This window comes from Xenopus laevis, chromosome 9_10S, assembly GCF_017654675.1.
Source record: "Xenopus laevis strain J_2021 chromosome 9_10S, Xenopus_laevis_v10.1, whole genome shotgun sequence".
Lineage (NCBI taxonomy): Eukaryota > Metazoa > Chordata > Amphibia > Anura > Pipidae > Xenopus > Xenopus laevis.
The window spans coordinates 74282341-74308065 of NC_054388.1; the positions used below are offsets into that span (position 1 = coordinate 74282341).

General features: G+C 36.9%; 1 pseudogene; it reads left to right on the plus strand.

Annotated features, from left to right (window-relative positions):
* The first annotated feature begins 704 nt into the window (after nt 1-704).
* LOC108702280 lies at nt 705-23917 on the plus strand (annotated as a pseudogene).
* Nucleotides 23918-25725: the final 1808 nt, after the last annotated feature.

Sequence of the window (25725 nt, forward strand, 5' to 3'; positions counted from 1 at the left end):
GAACTCCATTCGATTGGTCTTTTTGAATTCAAAGTTCGAAGTTTTTTTTAACTTCGACCTTTGACCTTTGATAAATATGGCCCTAAATGTCGGGATTGTAATTGTCTGAATAATTCACTGCGATAATTCCCATTGAATATCTTTGTTGATCTATTTTTTGTATTATGTATGTATTATTTGTACTAATTTTTCAATACTATTTTTATATACTGCAAAATGCAATCCATTACACTTTTTTGTATGAGAGATTAATAGAAGCGTTTGTAGTGTTAAGTTGTGATCAGCAGTCATTTTGGTCCTATTAAATGCACAATAAAATAATTTTAATTCTATAATATCTGCTTTGGGTTTTGGGTTTTGGGTAGAGCAAAGATTTTTCTGAAGATAAAGCTGTCTTATTATATGGTATATTAAGTAGAGTCCAATTTTCTGTCTTTTTATTAAAATATCCTACAGCTGTTCTTTTGAGAAATGGCAAGTAAAATAGTTCTTAACAGGTAAAATGTATTCCCACAAGTACTGTGTTTTTGCACCATTAAAGAAGAGAACCCTTTCAAAACAATTGCTTCTATTAGAACCTAATGGTGCTTACATAAACTGCTAAAAGTGACATATAATTTTCCCTTCTCTTGCAGAAAACAAAATGGATTTATGTCAGGATACATTGCTCAGACTAAACCCTGCTCAACAAAAAACAAATAAAGATGTGGTTTAGACCACGGAACAGGAAGGTGAGATGTGTTGTGGAAAGAACAGAAAAGGGTCAACAAATTTCATCAAAAACACGTCCACAAATGACATCATACAAGTTTGTTTCAGATTTTCCTGATGGTGAATCTGCACGAAAGAAAAATGATCTAAAACCTTGGAAAAAGAAGAAAAAAAAGTTAGAAGATATTAACAGAGAATGGGGTGTTGACACAAAGAATGAATTAGATGAGAAATGTAATCCAAGCAAAGCCACTGAAACAGTGTCTCAGCATAAACCTGAATATTCAGGAAAATATATTAGAATAGAAAGCACACAGACAGCGAAATATGATACTAAAATGTGTACCACTCCTTCACCCTGTACAAATAGTGCCAAATCCGGACAAAAAAAGTATAGCTCTGCAGATCTCACCAAACAATTTGACAAATGTAAAAAGAAACCACAAAAAAGACAATGTTGCATTTGGCATCAGTTAAGGATGGAACGCTTGACTTTTTTTGTTTGTTTTTGTAATAGTTAGATGTTGTAAGAGCAGCCACAACACCTTTATCTGCTCTTGGAATATTTGGCAAAAGATTACTGTAAAATTAAGTGTTTTGCTTTTTTATTACATCATTTAATAAAAGGCCATTGACTGCCTGTCAACATGAAACTATGGGGCAGAAATCTGAAGATTTAAAAAAAATTTATATTTCGAGATATTTTTGTGTACTTCGACTAGGGAATAGTCCAAATTCGATTTGAATTTGAAAAAAATTCGAAAATTCAAATATCAAAATTTATCCTGTACTGTCTCTTTAAAATTTTAACATCAACCATTCACCATCTAAAACCTGCCGATTCCCTGTTTTAGCCTATGGGGGACCTCCTAGAACCTATTTAGAGTCAATTGGTGGACATTGAAAAATCAAACTTTTTTTAAAAAAAAAACTTCTAATCTAATTCGATCGAATAGAATGTTACTCTGATTGTACGATTCGAATACAAACGAAAATGGCCTATTCACCCGAAAAAAAACTTTTCTTGATAAATTTCGCTTGGTCTTTTTTTATTCTAATTTCGAAGTTATGGGTGATGGTGGCTTTTAAGTCTTTTAAGCTCTACTTTCCTCCCAATATCCCTAAAAGGCAAATCCAAAATATTTATTTCGAACAACAACTTCTAACCAGAACAGGAAAGTTTTTATTCTCATTTTACTGAATAAAAAATCTTACAGAAAAAAAATCTGTTCAGTGTTTTATTTGATAGCTCCTTAAAAACAATAATTTATAAGACTATTAATTGAAATATTATTGCAGTGCCTCATCAGCCTTAATGTAGTCCTGTACAAGACATTATGGGACACATTTATCAAACAACATTCACACCTGCGAAGCTTCTCATAGCTTCTCATAACATGTATCTGGTTGGAAAAAAAGCCAATAAATGACTGGTTGCTATAGGTGCAGATTTCCTCATTGTTGATAAATGAGTCCCACTGGTGATCGTTATGATAAAAACAAAATTGCAAAAATATACAATGACTAGTATCCATACCATATCACGGTTTGAATGAAAGAAATCAGTTTATCTTTAAAATCAATCGTTTTTTATGAGAGATTCTCAATCTGGTAATTAATCACAGCCATCAAGACTAGATTTCCTTTATGTGCAGAAATAGGAACTATTTTATGACCATTCTGGGATGCCTGTTAGCTCAATTTTTGGTGCCTGCTTTGAGTTAATTTAATCTTTTGGAAGGCAATGGATGCTGTGCCTGATTATCATGCATTTTCCAGGAAATGCTCCATTGGTAAGAAAATTGGTCTGGAACCAGTGAACATCTCCAGGAGAATACTAAAATCTTAAACGCCAGCAATTAAGCTTTGTGTGACTATTGTGTGCCTGACAATAACACTGTAGGAAAGATGAATGAAAGTTGATAACCTGGGAGATCAAAATACTTCTTGTACACTCTTTGCTTTTCATTTGTAACTGTGTATTCTTCAAGTCATTTTATACTTGTTATTTATTCTGCTATTTTTAACATTCATTTTTAACTTGCATTTCTCGTTCACTGGGAGGAATGTGGTGCAAAAATATGCAGCATGATCACCGTAAAATCAAAATGGTTGCAATCGTGTCTTCATATGTTCAATTTTTTTTGTAGGTGCAAGCACACATTCATTTGTACGGTGGGAGAGGAGGAAGCCTTGCTAATATGATGTGGCTGTTGGTTGTCATCCATAAAATTACATTTTTAACTTGGTGACTTAGGTGACATTTAAGGGTGCTTAGGATGTGTAACCATTTCAGCCACACAAAGACTACATAGAGTAATAAAAGGTGTAAAATTTACTGGTCATGTTTTTAAAGCATCTCATTGGTTGCTATTGGGTTACTGCACCAGTGTAAGGTTTGCTCATCTTATTGCATATGGGGGTTAAAATGTGAACCAGGGTTTCTTCAGATTTTTACTTTACTAATATATGACTACCCATTAAATATGCATATTAGAACTGGAGTGTCAATAACTGCTTTACTATACTCTGCTTTTATCTGTTTGCCAGTGAAAGGCATACCCATAATTGGGCAGGCAAATATTGTGTTATCACAACAAACACTTGCACAAAGATTATTAAAAAGATAATTTTGCAAGATGTAGTTTTTCCTAAAATGACAACCCGCCCCCCAATCCTATAGATGGCCTATAACATAAACTCCTTCCAAAACCACTACTTCTTATTATTTTATTAAAACATGTTCCCATCCACAATTTTGCCTTATTCATCAATAACTTAACTCGAAAAATTCAGCGTGGGAGAAAATTCTATAAACTTTCGATAGAATCGTGAAAAAAACTTGAATCGTATGGTTTTTTGGGGTTATTTTCCAAAACCCACAAATTATTCGGATTATCAAACGAAACCCAACACAGATCAGGATATCTTCCGATTATAAAAGGGATATTTGCAAATTGATTTCTACGTGATCTCGGCAGGTTTGAAATTGAGTATTTTTGGATTCTGACTTAGCAGCCTTTGAGTTTAAAAAATCTGAAAAGATTTTGTTTTTTTTCCCATGAAATATGTGCTTTCCCTTTTAAAACCCCAACCAGAAAAATGTGGGTTATAGTTAATAACTCCCCTAATGTCTTCCTTAGGTTTTAACAGATAACCGCTGCACTATTACTGGACTTGGTCTTCAAACCTTTTTGATAGGATGGAGCTGCTTTCAGGCATTGCCTCCTGTCAGATGTGTATTGCTTAGTGTGTGTAATTGAACATAAAGGGCAAGTCAACCCCAAAATTAAAATTTGCCTAATTAAAAAAAACATAAATATAAACAACTTTGTAAAAATATTTTCTATTGAAAGCAGCATTTGCTTGTTACCTTGTTGTTCCTTTTTAAACAATGTTGCACAAGTCTTGGTTCCCCATGTCTTGCAATATATTGTTTCAAAAGTTTGAGTCACCAGGGCAGTGTTTAGAAAGGGAAAACACTGCTTTCAATATTCCATTCAAGGTTGTGGGGCTAGGTAATGGAGTGGCAATAAAGTGCTCTGTTGTAAATTCTTGGCTATGCCACACACCCCCCAGGCACAAGATACATTGAGAGCAATGTTAATAGGGATGTTATTGTAGCAAATCATGCAGTGCATAGTGTGCAGGGGCATCCCAATCATATACAAATTGAGTACAACATCATTCCCATCTTATCATTCGGTATCCTCCGCTATTAATTGGTAGTATTAAAAATGTGTAACTCCAGTACGTTATGAAGTGTGAGGGGTGGTTAATAGCATCCCCATTACAGAGTGGGGTCATCTGTAAAGTTTCCACAGTGCATATTTATTTGCAAATGGCTGTATTGCCCATGTTTTTTTCTGAACGCTGAAAGTGTTTCCATTTTTTGTGAATTTGCATTGTGCACACATATTCGCAAATGGCTCCAAAATACGGTGTTTGCATGAGTGCGGCCTCTGTATTCGATTGTTGTGCATGAAAAGCGTGTTAAGGCATAAATACAGGTTGCAATTTGCTAAATTGTTTTGCGAATATTTTCACCACCAAATTCATTGCGTAACTTAAATTCAGCATATGCACATAAATATTAACATGTCATATTTAAAAAGCTGTGATTGTCATTCATAGCGTGAATAGAAGTAAAAAAGTCTTCTGTAAGGACCAGCCCAGGACTCAAACTCTTGGGACTCGTGTTTCTGGACAATTTGGTGCATTTGCTGAGTGTGCCACAGGAGGCTTTTGGGGCTTGTCTTGATCTTGTTATTATTGTTCTGTATTTTTGCATGTTTCCAGTTTGTCTCCTCCCTGTTCTCCACCCTCCTCGTTTCCCTCATGTGTTTTGTAATCAGGGCTAATTTGTTCCTTGTTCCTGTGATTCCTAGTTCCAGAGTTCTTGTTCCTGTGATTTTGTTTCAGCTTTCCTTGCCTGCCTGGTAAAGACTTTGTTTTGACTTTGTATATGATTTTGACCTGTTCCTGTGTTTATCTTCAGTTACCATTAAACCTTCAAGGTCCCTATGTCTGCTCCAATTGTTTATGGCTATTTCCCTGGGCTTCCACCACACCCACTACCAAGTGTGAGACTTACTCCCGTTACAGCGGGAAAGCCTTCTTAATCATAATTGGTACAGTGCTTACCCAATAGAACTGAACATAGAAGCATCAGCTTTTGCTGTTCTGTCCAGCTTTTGTCTGAACAGAACAGCAGGGGCCCATCTCTTATTGCTAGTAGCAGTATAGAAATGAAATTAAAGGGCTCAGAAGATACTTACCCCCTTTAATTTAAATCTCTTTATATTTACATGGAAATAGAAAATAGTTTTTCTTATGCTTTGCAGTCATTTGAAAATCAGAGTAAAATTGTGGCTGTATGCTGGAGAAGTCTCAATTGGCCTCTGAAGTATAATCATACTGAGCTGTGAGACACTGAAATTTGCTAGAAATTAATGTATATTTGACTATTTGGTCTGATATTGCTCTCTAGGAACTGTATGGTGAAACTTCTGTACATGTGATTTCTAACCATAATAAAAAAAGGCTCAGCTGTGCAGCAGTTAGAATAAAAACAAACTTCATATTTTATCTGTGTATGCTTAAAATCTGATATTCTGGAAGTGTAATCTAACAGTGAAAATCTGGTGGTGATGTCTGTGTGTGTTATACTGTAATTGCAGTGTATTTATTTTCCATATGTACCAAAAAGGCAAAAGCATATTGCTTATGTACAGTTTGAATCATGACACAGGGTGATATTCAAGGAGTGGAGGACCTCGTGAAGGACAATGCTGCCTGGACTCCATTGGTAAGTTTACTTGCCAGCTCTTTTAAGAGCAGTTTTAACCTTAAAAGCAGCAAGTAAGTTGCAGCAGGTAAAACTTAGTCCTTGTGTAAAATGTGTAATAGAATTCTTAATGAAAGTTGAGTGTAGGACTGGCCATGCCGGGGATGACTTTGACGTAGTTGGCCAGCTTAAATATATTGCAATATATTACAATCCCTATTTGTTTAAAGGTTAATGCATTTTTTAGTAGCTTAAGGCACAAAATGTCTCAATGTCTGCATTCTGAAGCAATGCCTGCTGTGTTTCTCTGCTCATTTTTTTCCTAGGTAATACTATTAGTAATTAAAAAGTACATTGATCTTCTAGGTACAGAGTTCATACATTTAACTGTCTTTTTCCTCATATCTTACAATCAAGATTATTATATATGTGTCTTATTTGCAAGACTCGCCATAAATAATGGCTTCAAACTTAGAGTTGTGGACCATTCATAAGTCATATTCATGTCATACATGTCTCATGTGTGGATTACATGCTTTTGGACCAGTCCCAGCTCCTCTGAAATATTTTTGGTGCCTAGAGATGGCATATTTGTGACTTTTTTTTCCTATATCAAGATTACTTTGTCTAGCCATTTTATTATTCTGAATGTTATAAAAAAAAGATACCCCTTCATTGTTAGAACAGTTTTAAAATCCAGACTGGATTCCTTCTGGATCCCAGGTTGGGCTGTAATTTATTGAACTCTATACTGTTTGCCTATGCTCTAATCTTGTTTGATTTCCATAGCATGAAGCTTGCAATCTTGGACCCACAATGATTGTTGAGTTGCTGCTTCAGCACCATGCTTTAGTGAACACTAAAGGTTACCAGAATGATACATCACTTCATGATGCTGTTAAAAATCGCCACATAGCCATTGTCAAGCTACTTACTGTATGTCTCATAGAGTTTCCCTGAATGCAGTGTAAGTTTAAATACTTTTCATCTACTGTCCTGACCAGTTTGGGATTTTGAAAACTAGAAATAATTGGCAAGGTTTTGTTACTCCAAAACTTAAGTAAATTACTCACCCATTCTCTAACGAGTTCCCTCATTGTGCCTTATGATCATGAAATAATATTGTGCACTATTTAGGAAAGCATGGAGGTTTTCCCTAGAGAGGTGTTTCTACTGGAGTTAACATCAGGCTCTACTGGGACTCAAGCCAGGGACCTTTGGGTTTCTGGCTCTGTGCCTTAACCATTCGGCCAGGTGAGCAGCCTGCAGGGATGCTCACTATCTATTACCTGGCCTTTGCAGCCCTAGCCCAGCAGCGTCCTGATTGGTGGTTTGGAGTCAGCCAATCAGGGCTGACTCTGCCCTATTTAAGGCCAGCCCACCTCACACACTTGCCTGAGCATTACCTAAAATAGCACTGACAGTCCCCTAGCTAAGGTTCCTGTTCTAGCCAGCTTCATTTTGTCTTGTCTTGCCTGAACCCTTCTCTGCCTTGTCCTGTCTTTACCCTGAACCTTGCCTTGTTAACTTGTCTTGCTTTAAACCTTGCCTTGCCTGTTCCTACTCCAGTTCCAGTCCTGTTTTGACTTTTATCTTGCCTTGCTTTAACCTTTCCATGACCTTGCCCTGCCTTGTCTTCCTCACTATTCTGAATCTTCCTCTGCTTCTCCTTCCAATCCTGATCTTGTCTTGACCTTATTTTGTTCCTTGCCCTCTCTTTCCTTTTCCTATCTGAATCTCGTCTAACAAGCCTAACCCTTATCTTTCCCTTTCTTGCTATCCAGTCCTCTTGCTTTCCAGTTATTCAGTCCCCAGTTTGATCTGATCTATGCCCTTGCTGTCCTGCTCTATCTTATCACTCTGCTCCTGTCTGCTGATCTAAACTACGCCTGCACCGTCCTTGTTCCTGTCCAGTCTACTCCCCATCCTGTTTTGATTCTACGCCTTTCTCTCCCTGTTTAGTTTCTTGTGTGCACAGCCAGTCCCTGCCTGAAAGACTTACCCTTTTCTCACCCGCCTCCACCGCGCCCCCTATGCTATCCCTTACAGTTAGCCCCTAAGCTGAAAGTTTTTTCCCTTGACCGTAAGATTTTGCCCATTTACCTGCTTGATTTGATGCTTATAGGCAGCAAAACTCTAGAATATACCTTTGCAAAGACAATGATCATTGCTCTAAACCTGATGTGACAAGCAATTACAACTTTGAAACAGTCATTAACACATTTATGATTGCTAATCATTTAGCACATGGGTTCACTGCGCAAGCTTCATTCAGTATTATCAATGAAAAGATTCAAACCTCTTTCACCCTTAGCCTCACTTTGCAAGTGACCTATTCTCATTGAATTGACTAGACAAGCTTATTGGGGTAATTGTTGATTAAAAAGGTGTCAATTCCTGTTTTCAGGTAATGGGTGCTTTCAGGTCATTTGCAAAGAAAACCGGATGATTAGAAAAAACATTGCCATCCCCTTCCATATAGCTTCTTCACTCACTTTCTTTACATTGAAAAAACAATATGCCAGAATATCAAAATGTGTGCTATTAATTTCAGCACGCTTTCTGAAAGCTTTCACATTGTTGTAAAGTTTCCTCTTAATGATACTAAAATAAAATCTGTACATACAGATAGAATGAAGCTTTTGTGCAGACTTTAACTTGTCATCATGACCATTTCAGCACCTGTCCCATCTGAAGTATAAATCTGAATGGCATGCTTTAATACAGGCACTTAGCACCACCTAGATATGTTATCTCTTCTGCATTCTGCTCTCATTTTTCATTAAAACATGATGATTGAGGGACTGTATACAGTATGTGGGTTTTTTTGTTTTTTTTTGTCTTTGAGATGTTAATATTTTATCAAATGCTAAGATCTATTGTTCTAATCCAACACTATGCAAGTAAATTGGTTCTTGTATGAAACTTTCTTGTTTGAAATCAAACAATAAAAAGTGTAAACTGATCAGGATTCTGTGTCTTTAATCTTTAGGTCATTGCTGAGATCATTTTTGCTTCATTGATTTTAAGTCAAAAGCCTCGAAGACTTCTGTATCTGAATAAGCCTATAAGCAAAAGAGATTAAATGAAGTTCCCTTCAGGTGGTTTTAAACTTTACAATTCTGCTCTTGTACCTTCTTTACAGAATATTCCCCTGTGTAGGAAGGATAGCAAACTGCAAATGGAAAATATGATCTGGACCACTGGACCTATTAATTGCCCCGCTGGTCTAGTTAATTTTTTCCCCTTAAGTTAATCTTCTGTGCAAAACTAATTTATATTTTTATAGAGGCTGTTATTCATGTGCTGTCTCAAATTCCTGTGCCTCTACCTGGCTGATGCACAGCAAGCCTAGTCATTAACAAATTAGATACTGCACATTTTCGCAGTCTCACAGTTGTTCCTAAACACTTCATCTTAACTTCTCTGTCCTGCCAGTTTTTTATACACAGCAGGATTGGTATTGGGCTTTCTCTCAGGTTTCTGGATTTGACACTAGGGATATTAGATTCTAATGAGTGGCTATAGAGATTTGGCTGTTCGAGGCAAACTCAAGCCTGCTGTAGCATTTAATTTAAAAATGTGTGATTTTTAACCCGCCCACTTCTTTTCATCATGTTTCTTTAAAGTGCAAGCTAGAAATGGTCTATTTACAGTTTTGATAGTTACATTTTGTTTACAGGATAATGTATTTAGAACATTAAATATAGATGCCTTTTTGGAACATGGAAATTAGGTTTCAGAAGGTTTAGTGTATTTTAGTGATTTTTTTTGTAGAGGATTAGCTATTCCTCTGCATGTTCCTGTTGAATATTTCAACATAACTTGATACACTTCATGTAGTATACATTAGTGCTGCAATTTCTGATTTATTTTTGTGCTCAGGACTAAAACAGGCCCACTTTGCCCCCCCTACAATTAGGCCCATATCAAAAGCACTAAACTTGTCTATTATTTTTTAGCATTACCCTTGTACAAATTCCTACACGTCATTTATCTGATTAGTTTAAATTTTCAGGGAAATGAGCATTTTATGATGGTCTCCTTTTTGGCTGTATTGCATATTTTTTATTTCATGTGGTTTGGACAGTTGTTGCACGCTTTATTGCTGACTGTCACGTGAACAGTTGTGAATATTCTTGCTGGTGCAGGGCCAATGGTCTCTTACTTGACCTGTGTTTCTAAAAGTTTCAGAACAGCAGTTTTAGCGCTGCTGGAACTTTAACATCAGAGCTGCAATTGTGAACTCTTACTTCTCTCAAAAACATAATTTTGTAATGCTTCAATCTCACAGACATTGCAGAGGAACTGGTGGTGTTTAGCTGTAGGTTGCTGACTTTGTCTTGCTAGCTAGGAGGTGATTGACCTGGCACCTGATGGCGTGCCATAGTTGCAAGTCTACATTGTCTTTGGTCTGCAGTGAGAATTGCTATTGACCAGTCTTTCAGGTGTATCTTTACCAGTTTCTCATCATTTTTAATTATAGTTTAACCAAGGACTCTTCATTTTTGGAGACCAGAATCCCTATAGACATCAGATTATACGCCTTTACAGGTATATCGATAACTGTATTGGTATTTGGGAAGGGGATGATGTCTCCTTTGCGGCCTTCGTCACATACTGTAATCATACGGTTAGGGGGATACAGTTAACCTATGAAACCAATGAGACAGAGATACCTTTTTTGGATGTAGTTTTTAATAGCCACGAAGGTAAGATCTCTACAGACCTTTTCCGCAAAACTATTACACGCAACACCCTTCTCCATGCAGAGAGTAGCCATCCAGAGGCATGCTTGAGGGGCATCCCAGTGGGGCAGTTTTTGCGGATGCGTCGAGTCTGCTCTTCCTGGGATAGTTTCCATGAACAAGCTATGCTGTTGTGGGATCGCTTTGCGGAAAGGGGTTAGAGTGAAGATGTTATCAAAGCAGCGTATGATAAGGCGGTGTTAGCGGACAGACAGCAATTATTGCGTCCCAAGTCCAAGCCTGAGGGTAGATTCAGAGGGCATTATGCACAGAGAGGGCAACCTGTTGTTCGATTTTGTACCACCTATAGTCGAGATACCTATTCGATTAGGAGGAGTGTCAATAAATACTGGGGGATACTTTTACAAGACCCCGTACTTGCTAAGTTTTTAGATAAAACACCCTCCTTTGTGTTTAAAAGAGGGAAGAATCTATCACACTTCCCTTTCAAGAAAACAAAACAAAACATTAAGTACTTGGGTATCAGATTCCCCTCACATTATAAAGATCTTTACTCCTTAAACATAAGGAAGATAATTGACGATATACAACGGGAAACATTACAATGGAAACATATTACCCTATCTTTCCTGGGCAGAATACATTTTATTAAAATGATCCTATTCCCTAAACTTTTATACCCATTACAGATGCTACCTTACTATATTAAACCGACAGATCAAAAACGACTAAACCAAATATTCCGATCGTTCATATGGAATAAAAGACGCTCACGTATCAGTCTCTTTAAACTACAGCAACCCAAAAGTCTAGGGGGTCTTAACTTCCCCGATATTAAAGCCTATAACGAAGCGGCCCTTCTTCGTTACGCAGGGGACTGGATTCTCAATAGAGACCTCTACACGACACTCTCTCTAGATCAATATCAATCGGATAATTGCTCCCTCAACCATTTACTACACACACCTATTCAGAACATTCCACCTCGAATCAGACACAACCCATTATTTTTGGACACATACAAAGCCTGGCACTCGGTCAGGAAACGACATAGTATTTCACCTTATGTTTCCCCTTATCTATCGTGGATAGACAACAAAAATTTCCTTCCGGGTATACGAAATCCCGTTCTATACCAATGGAGTACAAATGGCTTACATAACATCCATGATTTACTCGATAATACCTATTCCATACTCTCTTTAAATAAACTTACAGAAAAGTTTCCATTTATACATACTCATATATACCTAAGTCTGCAGATCATCCACTTTGCAAATGCAACGCTACGACTTCTGACGCACAAAAACAAAAATAGCATATTCAACCAACTCTGGAAAAACAGAAATAAGAAACTCACAACCTCACATATTTACCAAACTATTAAGCCATTAATAGACGTAGGTAACGTAGATAAACCCAACTTTAACTGGATTGCAGACATACCTAATTCCACAGAATCAGACATTCTGAAACAACACAATAAAATTATGGCACTACTTCCGGCAAGCAGGTATCAAGAAATGTCGCTACAAATTTTACATAATTCATATCTCACCCCAGCTAGACGATTTAAAATGGGTAGTCTCTCCTCCGATAAATGTTTGAGATGCCACGCTCCTAAAGCGAACTTATTGCACACTGTATGGTCATGTTCTTTGATACAACCCTTTTGGGAGGAGGTCATTTCATATGGTGCACAGATAATAGGGAAACCTCTCCAAATACACATAGACTGGGCTTTGTTCAGTAACACCAATTCATTTACTCAAATCGCGAAACCCGATAAACACCTATTGGGTAGACTGGCTGCGGGAGCCAGGAAAGCCATTCTACAACAATGGCTAAACACTGACCCCCCACCACTAGCGTTGGTGAAACAAAAATTGCACCATATTTTTCACATGGACTGGTTGGAAACCACGACCAGGAAAGAACATAATACCCAAAAAATTTTCACGATTTGGTCGACATACATTGCACACCTCCCGCAACATATCAAATGTCTTACAGTTTATACCTTTCGACATACATCATGGTATGACATGGAATCTCTGACAAATCATCCTTTGATCGTGGAATCATCCCGATACTTAGCAACTATCCAACAAAATCAGTTGCACCCTGATACAGCGCCTCCCAGGACTCAACAGATTAACAGACTATTGACCTCTTACCTAAACCCCCCCCATAGGATCCATTTCCCATATCATTTCTGTAATTGAGCTGACTGTTTTGAAAATTGTTTGAATGTTTTATATTTGTTATCGTAATCACTGTATTGTCTGCTTTACGAAAGCATTTGCAACTATTTCTTGTGATTTTCCTTTACCACTCACAATAAAAACAAGTTATAAAAAAAAAAAAAGAGGGAAGAATCTGGCGTCCCACATTTCTAGAAGTCTATTCACGTCTAAGGGACAAACTGAGAGTACACCTTGGCTAAAATTTAAGGGGGTTTACAAATGTGGCCGCACCAGATGCAAATCATGTTCATGGATAAATCTAAACAGTTTCAGAGCTCAGTGGTGGGTACTATATATGACATCAAGGAATATTTTAACTGTATGTCGAAAGGGGTGATCTATTTGGCGACATGTAAATGTGGGGCCCAATATGTGGGTAAAACCATTAGAAGGGCGGGCACCCGCATCTTAGAACATATTTCAGCAACCAACCGATCGGATACCAAATCGGCTATAGCAAAGCATCTACTTGAAAAACATCAGGGGTCTGATAGTATGTCTTTTCAAATTATAGATAAACCCCCCAGAAATATAAGGAAGGGTGATTTGGATCAGAAATTATTGAGGCTGGAGGCCTATTGGATTTTTTATTTGAAAACTACAGAGAACTATGGGGGCCTCAATAGAGAATGGGAGTTATCTTGCTTTTGTAACTGATGCATTTCTAAATATTTTGTTTTGTATTATTATATGTGGTATTGATTACGAATTATTATAGTTGAACGCTTTTGCAATATATCCATATTTATATATAATAACAATAATTGTTCATTTTATGTTTTTTGGTTTATAGTGATCCCCACGTTATGAACTACGTACTAATCTGTGATAGAATATGGTATGTTCTATGAATTGGCCATTCATAAAATGTTGCAATTCAAGTGTATACATTTTTACAAGCTTTTTACAAGCTTGTTGCAACATTGTTTTTGTAAACTGTGACAAATTTCTATTTCTCAGATTAGCCTGACCTGCCCAGTAGGTGGAATAACAGAGTTACCTGCTGTTGCAGACTTATATATCTTTTTGATCTTTTGATGTTTGTTATATATTAAATGACCTGATTGGGTTAAATGGTTTTATGGGTTGGGCTTAGTGGTTTTATTAATGGTGTTGGGGGAGGGTTTCCCTATGCTATGCTGAGGAAGTGACGAGATGCCACGAAACGCGTCAAGTGTGGGGGAGGTCATGTCCACATATGTACTGTGCTGATGATTTTATAACTATTTTTTCAATAAAGAAGGCTTGATTTTTCCGAAACCACCGTGTGCTCCATATCCTATTTGCTGAATTCATAACCAAGGACTCCTTCAATAGACTATTCACAGGTTATCGGTAATGTGGTTTCTCAATAAGCAACACATTCACTCAGTGTGTTAAACTATAAGGGGCAGATTCACTAACTTCGAGTGAAGGATTCGAATGAAAAAAATTCGAATTTCGAAGTATTTTTTGGGTACTTCGACCATCGAATTGGTTAAATTCGTTCGAATTCGAACGAAATCGAACGATTCGAAGTAAAAATCGTTCGACTATTCGACCATTCGATAGTCGAAGTACTTTCCCTTTAAAAAAAACTTCGACCCCCTACTTCGGCAGATAAAACCTACCGAAGTCAATGTTAGCCTATGGGGAAGGTCCCCATAGGCTTGCTAACCTTTTTTTGATCGAAGGATTTTCCTTCGATTGATGGATTAAAATCGTTCGAATCGTACGATTCGAAGGATTTAATCGTTCGATCGAACGAAAAATCCTTCGATCGATCGATCGCAGGATTAGTGCTAAATCCTTCGACTTCGATATTCGAAGTCGAAGGATTTCAATTCGAGGGTCGAATTTCAAAGTATTTTTAACTTCGAAATTCGACCCTTAGTGAATCTGCCCCCAAGTGTTTGATCTATTTTTTTTGGCAGTTCAGAGGACTCTGTGCTTTCATTTTTTTTTACCTGATGAAAAAACTGGCATTGTAACATACTATCTGCATACCATACCAGTGTGTTTAATGGTCTAGAACTCCCAGCATGCTGTGCTGAGACTGAACCAATTATCTGTTAATCTGTAGCATTTGTAACATGCCAGATCCCAGCACATTATTAATGCAGCAGGTCTGATTAAGGCACAGAGTCTGCAAAATTAATCAGGGCTTTCCAAAAAAGCTGATCCAAAAGCTTTTTTTTCAAAGTTGGAAGTTAACACCATGATGGATTTGGTTATCATTCTTTTCTTCTTTTAGTCTTTCATTTTCGTGACGATAATCTTGCAGATATTTACTTTGCATATACTTGTAAGTTTTATATGTGGACTATACCTTTTGAAGTTAAAAAAAGATGCGTAGAGTTGAAGCACATTATCTTATTCTGTATTAAAAAAAAATACTAGGGTTTTTTTTTCAAAACATCTAGACATTGTAGCTTTATAACAAGGAAAAAAAACAATCTGGAATTTGTCCAAAAGTGACTGTTGTATCACAAGACAAAGCAGTTTGCAGCAGACTTTCTTGGTCACTTTGTTTTATTTCTTTCATTTGATTCAACAGTTGGCCTCCTGCAGTCCATCTGTTTTGCCTGTAATGTTATGTCTTATATTTTTGTATATGTATGATGAGTCCAGCCTACTGAAAAACTAGAAACTGGAAATAACAATTTCTAGTTAATGTATTTAGTTAAGAATCCAGTCACATATTGTATTTACTTAAAAACCCATCTGTGCTTGTTTTACCAGTAATATATTCGGTCTGCAGCCTGTAGACTATACAGAAATGGAAGAGATGAAGTTGGTATTGCTGGAAAGCCAGACAACTAGAGATCGACTTTTGTTGCAACCATGCCTTGCAGTAAGTTTACAAGTGGCTGCTTGTAATTCAATTGCATCATAATATTTTCACAAACCTGCACTACCTACAAAAGATTTTTTTTTCTCAGGTAAAAGTCTAAAATCATGACATCTAGATGAAACACTATTAAACTTAAATAGATAAGTATATACTTTATTAAGAGGTAGTCCTTTAAAAATTAACCGTTTATTATGGTGTTCACTGTAGCATTCTAAGTCAAATTGAAATTTGTCTCCATATTTTATTCTTGTGGTTGTTTTTAACTACTCTAAAAACCAAGCAGTAGATTGAAAGTCAGAATGAAAGATCATTAAGAGAGGGCTGAGCAATTAAAAATAAGAATAAAAGAGTAGACGAACCCCCATGGTCACAATCTGTTCTTAGTTACTGGTATTTAGTGACCCTTGCAACCAGATAGGATTTTCAGTTACAGGTTGGAAATAGGCAGAATTTAAATGCTAATAGGGAAAAAAGTACACAATGGATGAAGCAAACATATGTTTCATTGTAGCATCTATATTTATATAATGGATTCTAGAAGACTTCTCCATCTGTGTCACCAAACCTAACTTTTCCACTTAAATGACTTATTCTCCATTTGTGTCACAAAGTCTTCCTTTGCTACTTAGACATCTTCATCATTTGTGCATGGACTGGACAACAGTTAATTTAGTTCCACAAGCAATTAAATACATTTCATTGGGTAACTCTTGCACGTAGGAAGCTGTTTTACGGAAGTTACCGGTATGTGTTCTAATTAACCAGTTTGTTCTCCAGCTTGCTTGTGGCAGTGATGACATTTATCAGTAATGCAAATTGTTGTGGAACAAATCCAGGGCAGCAAACTTGACTGCAATATTCTTTATTGGGAAGCAGAGTTACACAGCATCAGTGTCGGACTGGGGTGCCTGGGGCCCACCAGGAAACCTCATCTCAAGGGCCCACCCCACCGGGAAAAAATAGCGCCCACAAATATCAAAATTAGCATTTTTATATAAAAAAAAACTGGAATGGCCCGTGACAATATTAAATTAAAATATTAGTTATAAATACAAAAGCATAACATAATTCTTGTTCCCTGTAACATGTTTTTTTTTATAAAGGATTGCAATTCAACTTCATTAATTTTTGCTTATTAACCTTGTCAATTGGGCTAAATGTAGGACATTAGTTGCCTCTTTCAAGTAATTTGAAAACTATACAAAATATAAAAAAGACCAGTTGAAACAATGCTAAGAATTGTCTATTCTATAACATAGTCAAAGTTATCTTAAATGTGTACTACCCCCTAAGAGGTTAAAAAACTTGGAACTTTTTTCTGCTGGCCCCCACCATAGTAACACTGACACAAACTTTTATACACATTTTTATTTTTTATTTTAGTTTAGTTAGACCAAAGTCAGTACACCTGCTGATGCAACTGGGAGTCACAATTGGAGTCTTCAGTGTAGCCAGTAATGTCCTCAAGTTAGTTAGGTTAGTTAGTTAGATGATGTGCTAAAATATGTGAATTACTACAACTAAGGAGCTCTGTTATTTTCACCCAAAACAAATGCTAAATTCTGTAACATAGTGAATAAGGTTTTGTGGGGGGGGGGGGTGGCTGAAACATTCATGAGATTCTCAGACTTTCTTATTTAGCAGAACTACCTAACTGCAATTAATGACTTGTTATTTAGCGATGAACCTGGGCTACTGGCCCACTCATTCAGTTATTTAAACATTTATCACTAGAGAATTCTAGGACTTTCTCTGCTGATGAATGTTTAAATAACTGAATGAGTGGGCCAGTATTTTGTAGAGACAAGGTTACTTAGCTTTCCCTTACCTGTCATGTGCCACTAGGTAACTCCACTCATACAGCTGCCCACCTAGCAGTAACTTTGCTATGAACTGCAATGTTGTACAGATATCTGGAATTCCTTCCCATTGCCTTGACTGCTGAGCATGTCTTGTTGCTCCAAGAGGACTGAAGTGTGAAGAAGAAAACGAAGCTGTTTGAGCGTGGGAGGCAAAGCAAGCTGTAAATCTGCCCGGTCCGGAGCTTTCCGTGGAAATCGCAAGGCTCGGGTAGCTGCATAACCTGTGCCCCATCAGGTGTTGTATGGGAAGCAGAGGCATCTCAGTCGCAGGCAGCAGCATCCCTGGAGCTGGAGAGACTGTAGGTGAAAGGGCTGCCGCTGGGGAGAGGACCTGTAGCAGCTACTGATTTGCTTTAGCAGAGATTTTTCTCATGCTACATTTCTATCCGGTTCTCCTCGCCGCGGCTCCACTCAGCTGCACTATATTCAGAGGCCCACAACACCCATTTTCTGCAGCTGCCAGCAACTGCTTAACTGATGTGACAAACATCCTGAGGGCCTGATTCTGATTAGACCGCAACTAATAGAACGGAGGAGGGACGTGGTTGGCTGCCTGCTGCCTGAAACGTAGAATTTACGTGCAGGCGCAGGGCGGACAGTCCCTAGCAGCAGAGCAGAGAAGGGCCTCAGCAGCTATGGGCAGAAGCGGAAGTAACTGAAGCGGGCAACAGGCGGCGGTGGGCCCACACTTACCAATCACTTACCGGTAACCATTGTGATTTCATTTTAGTGGGGCCCACACCGCCCACTGCCTGCATACTGTATGTGCTAAAATCGAATCATCTTTTTATGCAGTCAAATATTAACTAAAAGAATGGCCTAGCTAGGGGCCCACCAAGGCTGGCCCGGTGCCCCGGCAGGCCAGTCCGACCCTGCACAGCATGTTTCGGGCTATACCCTTTGTCAAGTGTGTTTTCTTTCCATCCATTCTGTGTTTGACTCAGTTCTGAGAGAATTAGACAGGGTGCTTTCTCTTGCACCGCAGAGCTCAACACAGTCGCTCAGATTTATCAAAGGTCGAAGTGAATTTTCAAATTAAAAAACTTTTGTTTGTGTTGTATCACAAGACAAAGCAGTTTGCTGCAGACTTTCTTGGTCACTTTGTTTTATTTTGTTGAAATTTTATGCGACTTTTTGTTTACACGGTGAAGCCTGGCGACATGTGGTGTATTATTCCGCTGTTTATTTTATCCAGCATAATAAATATGCCCCTTAGGGTTCCCAGATCTGCTCATTTAGCAACCCGATCACACAAGTGGATCTTTCAGTGTATGTGCAGCTTTAGTATTGCTTTAAATCCAGTTATTTTATAGCTAGTTTGCAATTGATTTACTGGTTGCTGTTCATCCCATACAGTGCAAGTAAGCTAATATCTAAAATATAGATGCTTTATGAGCCCACATTTTAAAAATGGGGACAGGGGGGGTCAGGTAAAGCAAATACTAATTCTGTGCTGTTCTATATTCAACATTTCATCTGGTTTAGCTCAGCTGTTAACTCTCAGCTGGAAAACAAAGCTGCATCTCTGACATTGTTCTACCCCTGACCCTGCAATTTAGAAAGTTTTCTTCAAGTGCTTAAATTGTATCTGAGGTTCAGCTGTGGTCTTGCACCATTCAGTCAAAGGGTCAACAAAGATAGAAGGACAAAAGAATGCAAGCAGATGACCAGGGTTTACAGATAATAAATGAAAATATTTTTTATTTTGATAAATACATGTTTATCTCTGAAGCACACCATTTCTATAACAGTAAAAAAAAACATTTCAGGGTGGGCATAACCTGGAGATATATATATATATATATATGTATATATATATATATATATATATATATATATATATATATATATATATATATATATATATATATATATATATATATATATTTATATATATTGCAACAACATTTGTTAAACATATGCTAAACAAAATAGTGTTTTATAAATTGTTTAATTATCAGGCTTTTGAAGACAGTTTGATGTTTCTAAATAAATGATTTATTTTTCTCAAGTGTGAGTGACGAGCCTGTGCTTCGTACCATGAAGTGCATGATGGGTATATTAGCTGGATGCTGGACACTTCAATTTGCTTGTAAGTAGTCACAGTTCTGCATCAATCCAGAGCTCAGTATATGCTGAAATTTGTATGTTGACTTTACTATGTGTACACCCAAACTGGCTTATGAGAATGTGCCTTGGGATTTCTGTGTCACCCTTGACTGACATTTTTTCTTGTACACTTTTTTTGTGGTCCAACCATTTAGTTTAACTATCAGAGAGTTTTCACATAAGCTGTAGGCACTCTCACATTCATGTCTTCAACCTGAAACATGTGCCATGCTCAATATCAAGAGCTTGGGCAATTGCCCTCATTCATTGCCAAGCAAACTTCAGTGATGGTGCACATATTCCATAATAGAACAAATGCCAAAGCAGAAGACTACTAACTAGATGATAGTGGTCCAGTGTTTGTCATACAACCATGCCTCTGAGAGTGAATAAAGCAATGCACCATTTTGGCACCCCTTCCCCAATGAATTAGGTTTCCCAAATTTCTTCCCTTGGCTTCACTCAAAATTTATTGCAAATGAAATTGTTGATTTAGAGTGAGTGCAGTCCACAAGAAATAAAAATTAACTGAAAAAATGCCATATTCACAGGAATTACCCATTCAAATACATTTATTTTTGTAAATGTGTGTGTGTGTTCATGCAATGTGTGTGAGATCCCAGCCTTCCCCATCAAGTTTTTGGCATACTCACATGCAATATACACACACACACACACATCATACACTGCTCTGTTTAAGAAGGCTATGTGGAATGGAATTTAATATCCATTTATTTTCGATGTCTTTCAGTAGTAGATTACAGATAACTGACTAAGAATTGAAGTGTGCAAAGAAAATTGCTTTCCTCAGGACTGAAAAAAATACTGAAAACACTTTTCTGTGTGCATATTATCTGCCATCTTAATATAACTTTAGGTAGGTAAATTACTCTTTGTAATACAGGTATGGGATCCGTTATCTGGAAACTCGTTATCCATAAAGCTCAGAATTATAGAAAGGCCATCTCACACAGACTCCGTTTTATCCAAATAATCCAAATTTTTAAAAAGAATTACCTTTTTCCTCTGTAATAATAAAATAGTAACTTGTAATCGATCGTTTATAAACTGTAGAATGCCACAGATTATTTGCAGTGAGAACAATTTAAACATTTGGAGGCGCATTTATCAAAAGTCTAATTTCTAATTCATGTGAGTTTTTAAAAACTCCCATAAATTTGAGTGTTGTCCAATCAAACTGTATTAAAACAAATTGCATTTTTTAAATTCAGATGATCAACCTAAAAAAACGAATTTTAAAAACTTGAATGTCAGGAAGGCTGCAATCAACTCAAAATTGATCCCTGGACCGCTTCCATTGACTTAAACCGCAATTCTGAAGGTTTTAGGCGGCGAATAGTCAAATTTGAGTTCTCAAAAGGACAGATTATGATAAATCTTGAAAATCAAATAAATTTTTTTTTAAAAAAACTCAAATCGAATTTTAATAACTACCTAGTCGAATTTGACAGTTTTGACCATAAAAAAAACAAAAAATTTTAATTTTACATTTGGCAACAACTGGATAAAATAAGACATTCCCTTCATCAGAGGCAGCCCAAGATAATGTGCATAACCAGGTCTAAAGATGAAAGAATGCTGAGAGGGTAGCAGGTTGCTGCAGCAATGTGCTACCTGCCATATATACCGGAGCAATACCCATGGTGTCCGCACTTAGGAAAACTCTGTCCCCAACAAGAAATGGCAAAGAATTGTGGGTCCATTACCACCAACAAGGTGCACTCATCAGGAGATCCGCATATCCCCTCCGCAATGCCACTACCTGGAAACTTTCTGGTTATCGGAGACTTAACACATGGTTATCGTCTTAACACATGGAATGCCCTCTATACAGGAGAAATCTCATACTCAAAAATAAAAAAAATACCATGTCCAATAACTCTGCTAATGTATTATGTCACAAAGATAAAAGCATGTTTTCACATATGTAGTGCAAATTAATGATCACAAAAAACAAGGGGTAATGCTTCATTCAGTCCTCTCTGAGCCACAGTCTGTAATGAGTAAATCCAGCATGCTTCACATTGTAACAATTTTATGTCCATCCCCTCCTCTACTGGGGGGTGGAATATAATCAATAGCCATGCAGGGAGGGTTGGTAAAGGATGGACCATTTTGGCAAAACATCTAGCAACTGTTGTTAGCAGCCTTGTTTCTTTTTCTTGATACCAGCATCTTCTTTGTGTCCTGCCCAACAATGATTCACTGATGAAATGGGAGACCCTATTAGAAATATTCAAAAGCAAGTAAAAAGACGGCACTCCGGTAAAAGGAAGCCAGCTTTACAGCAGTAACCTGCAAAATTCATGCACTTTACCATCATTTATTCATCTCAGTAAAAACAATATGTGCAAACATCACTAACTAGACATTTTAGGTAAATGGGTATCTATAATGAATATAAATAGGCAATGTCATGTCTCATGTTCAGCCCACTGGGCATTCTTGTCTCCAGCTTCAAAATCCAAAAAGCCTCCCTCAAATTTAAGGAGCACACCCAAGCCCCACCTCTAAAGGGAATCCTTACATTTTCAATAACTTTGACTATCAAATCTTGGATACCATTGGGGGAGCATATGGAGAAATGTTTACCCACCGGAGATCCTTCATCTTTATTTGCTGTTGCTCTGATGTGTTCCGTTATCCTTTCATTTAAACAGTGGGTCGTACAACCCACATATTGCTTTTCACAACATTTGCATTCCAACAGGTATACTACCCTATTGGGTTCAATCCTACTAGTGTGACTATCCCCTTTCAATAGGAGATATAAAAAATTATTATTATTGTAAATAGCCTTTTTAATTGCAGTCCTATGGTTTCACAATTTCTCCCATAATGTGGTGATGGGTTCTGCCCATTTACATTAGTCCACAAGGTCAAAGTAAACTGTATACAACAAAATCTGAAGTGCAGGTAAGTCTGTGATTTATTTTGATCTTTGGCCAGAATGTGTGAACTACCACTCGGCATCCATAGCTATCATTGCAAATGGACATGAGGCTGATTCAGACTATATTGGTGTTTTCTCCACCAGAACTGTAATAGAATAGTTTATACTGTATGAAAGCGTTAATATTCTTGACCCTTTTAATGTGGGATTTTTTCACAGGGGCGAAAGCCTATTTGCAATCATGTAATCAAGAACCATATGAGATTCCTCGTGGACCACACACAGCACGACTGAACAAACAACAGATGGTAATGTTCTTATTTATCTCAACTATTTTTAATGACTGGCAATACAGCTGTAATATCTGCAGCCTCTAGCACTTGCTGACATACAGCAAGATTTGATTTTCACTTGGCGGATAAACTATTAAATAGAGGAATGTAGTTTTACAGTAATGAAACAAGTGTATATTTTTTTTTTCTCAATAACGCATTGTCCACATTATTAAAATTAAGATCTACAGTGTTGGCTGTCAATGACCTGATTGTTGGCACAGTATAATTTACACTTCTGGGTCATTCATATTACTTCTGGGTTATAATATAGCTTCTTTATTATGATTTTTCTGTTCAAGTTTCCATTCATTTAACTGAAAGATGTAGTAGGCGACAATCTAAAAAAAAATCTTACCTTTTCAATGGCCATTTCAAATATGTTTTGTTTGTACAATGTCTTATATTTTTAACTCAGCATTTGGTCAATGCCCCATTGTTTACACTCTGTAGAAATCCTCATGCTAGTAATTAAAAATAGAATTGTTGTCTTTTGATTTTGTCAAGCTGCCCCAACTGTTGGATGGATGCCACTTCTACTTTCTTGGCTGTTTTAAAGAACACCGTAAAGAAGACCTAACGGAACTGGTTTAAGCTGCTGGTGGGTAAATCCTTATTCGGCAGCCTAAACCTGATAGTGATATAACACAAACAATTAACACCGTGGCATACCATGTGGAAGCAGATTCTGATCAACGGTTCTGCACACAATATATTGTATATGACACAGCTTCCAAGTACCATCATGAGAGAGTGCACCAGGGTAAAGCTTGGTTTGCCCCCTACAGTTGGATAATAGAATGCATCACCAGCTTTCAAATTTTACCTGTGCCTCACTGATGAGAATTCAATTTGCATTTTCAGTATTTGCTATCAGTGAATTGGAAAAACCATTTTAATTCTCACACATTTCTACAGATTTTTAAATTGATCATTTTTAGATGGTTCTGTCTTTTAATATAGAATGGGACAATTAATTCAGATATCTATGTCAAGCATTGCAGGTTTAATGAATCTAAATAAAAATAAATATTTTTTTTTTATGGTCAAAATTCTCAAATATGAATTATCCAAACTCTTTTCTAATTTTAATTAGAATTTGAGATTTAGGAAACTCTGGCCCTTTAAATATTCAAATTTGACTATTCGCCACCTAAAACCTGCCTAGTTCATGTATAAGTCAATGGGAGAGGTCCAGGGACCAATTTGGACATGTTACTAGCCTTCCTGACATTCAAGTTTTTTTTCGGAGAAAAAACTTGAATCGAGTTTAGTCGAATTCAATCCGTATTCGATTAGAGTTTTCGAATCAGTAAAATTTGTGTGAGTTTTAGATTTTTTTATTAAATAACTCCACCACCGAATTTCAAGTATATTCAAATTTATTAGAGTTAAAAAAAACTCTTATGCATTCAAAATTCAACTTTTGATAAATGTGTCTCCCCATGATGGAATGCCATTTTTCAAGTCCTTAACAAATGTATCCAGACCAAAACTATACCTTTCTTAATATGTTATTCAGAACAACCAATTTCTGTTAATGGGTCATCCATTGTGTCTAATGGCAAATCTGCGTCTCCTCTATGCATACTGTACTTGTGGGTCTGTAAGTATTCTGGAGAATGTAATTATTTTCAACAAAGTTCGTTGGAAACAGAATACACCTTAATCTTATTCCTTGAACAAAGACAACAACAATTCCTTATAGTTAGTAATGAATGTGGATTTTTTAGATTTTTGTATACATATAATTCCTAACTCATAGTTAGTCTCTGTTTTGGTGTGCGAGATGATGGGCATTAGAAGTGGAAAAGAATATCGACAGGTTGTTAAGAAACCTAATTTTTCACTGAGGCTACCAAAGCAACTGTCTTGCATTTATAAATAAATGGACAAAATATACTTGGACAAAACACAGCATTTCAATTTTGTGGTAGGGGCAATTCCATATACCTAACGAGTCTTGCTTTTCTGTGCTCTACTCTGCTGCTAAAGCCTGTGATTGTTCGCTTTCATTTTCTTTCGATTATTGTTCATACAAAGCCATATACTTTGATCTGATTTGAAATTGTAGTCAAAGACAAAAGTTGAAACCATGGCATTATATGACTTTAAAAATCATTGTGGTATGTTTTGTTTAATTGTTATATTCACATGTACTTATTTATTAGTCCTGTATAATGTAATGTGTGTAACACACATACCTGCTGATCATTGATCGTGGTCTGCATCTGTGTTTTTTTTTTAATGTTCATCTGAATTGGTTTTTACTAAGTGTGTGGTATAAGGGGGGCTGCCCTAATTTCCTTGTCACTGAATTGATATACAGTAAGTTCATAAATGGGTTACTTTATTAATCTGCTTTTTGTTTTGTGTGTTTTTCTTCTGTTTATGTCTATGTCTGTTCTTTAGCCATCCATGCAGATTATTTGATATACAACATACAGTATCTGAGGGGCAGATTATTTTACAGGAGAACGAAATTCCTGCATTTTCTTCCTGCACTTTTGGTGAAATGCCAAATGTCTTGTTAAACATTGGATATTGGAACACATGAGAGGTTTTTCTAAAGTAATTATTTAAAGAGAAAATAAACAATGTTAATTCCTTTTCTTATTTGAAACCATGAGCAATGTATTGCGAAGATGTTGGAAAGGTTACCACTGGTATGTAGATAAATGTTGCTCTCCTGTTCCTAGCTAAAAAAAACAAAACATTCAAT